Here is a 950-nt window from a genome sequence, read left to right as displayed (position 1 = left end):
TTTTTTTTTTTTTTTTTTTACGATTTTGAGTTTTCTTCTACATGGTTCTCCCATTCTATCCAGGATTTCCTCCATTGATCCCTTTCTGAGTGGTTGACAGTGGTAGCCAGGTACCATCTAGTTCTTTTGGTCTTCTGGTCATAAAGGCTGAGCTTCACATGGTCCACTAGTCCCTTGGACTAATTGCTTCCTTGCATCTTTGGTTTTCTTCATTCTTCTTTGTTCTGGATGAAGAAAGACCCATTGTTATATTTAGATGGCCATTTTTAAGCTTTGAAGTAAATATTCTTGTTTTGTAAATATGCTCAATGGTTGAACTTGGGATGTTGTGCACAGAATTTTAAATTGTTGTTAACTCAACTGCCTTAGTTTCCTAGACCTTCCATAACAAAACGCTGTAAATAGATGGCTTTAAAGAACAGAAATTTGATATCTCACAGAGATCATTCTGGAGGCTGGAAACTCAAAATCAGGGCGTTGTCAGGGTTCTGATCTCTCTCTGTTGGCTCTAGGACAAGATTTTTCTTGTCTCTTTCAGCCCCTGTAGGGCTGGACAGTTTTTTGGCATTGCTTGACTTGTTGATGTTCTTTGGCTTGTAGACAGATCCACACATGCTGTCTTCCCCCATGTGTGACTGTTTCTGTATCTGTTTTCCTCTTGATAAGATGGCACTCAGAAGGGATTAGGACTAGGACCTAAATGGAAACACCAAAGTAAGACGCTGTTTCCTCAAACAATGTCACGTTCACAGGTATAGGAGTTAGTACTTCAACATATCTTTTTGGCAAATACAATTCAGTCCATAACACCAACTCTCTTGGCCTTGTTGTTGTTGTTGTTAAGTGCCGTCAAGTTGTTTCTGACTCATAGCAACCCCATGCACAGCAGAATGAAACACTGCCCGATCCCGTGCCAGCCCCACAATCCCTGCTATACTTGAGCCCATCAT

This window comes from Orycteropus afer, unplaced genomic scaffold (assembly GCF_000298275.1).
Source record: "Orycteropus afer afer isolate SDZICR_OR568_19922 unplaced genomic scaffold, OryAfe1.0 scaffold10664, whole genome shotgun sequence".
Classification (NCBI taxonomy): Eukaryota; Metazoa; Chordata; class Mammalia; order Tubulidentata; family Orycteropodidae; genus Orycteropus; species Orycteropus afer.
Note: the sequence above shows the minus strand (reverse complement) of the source record.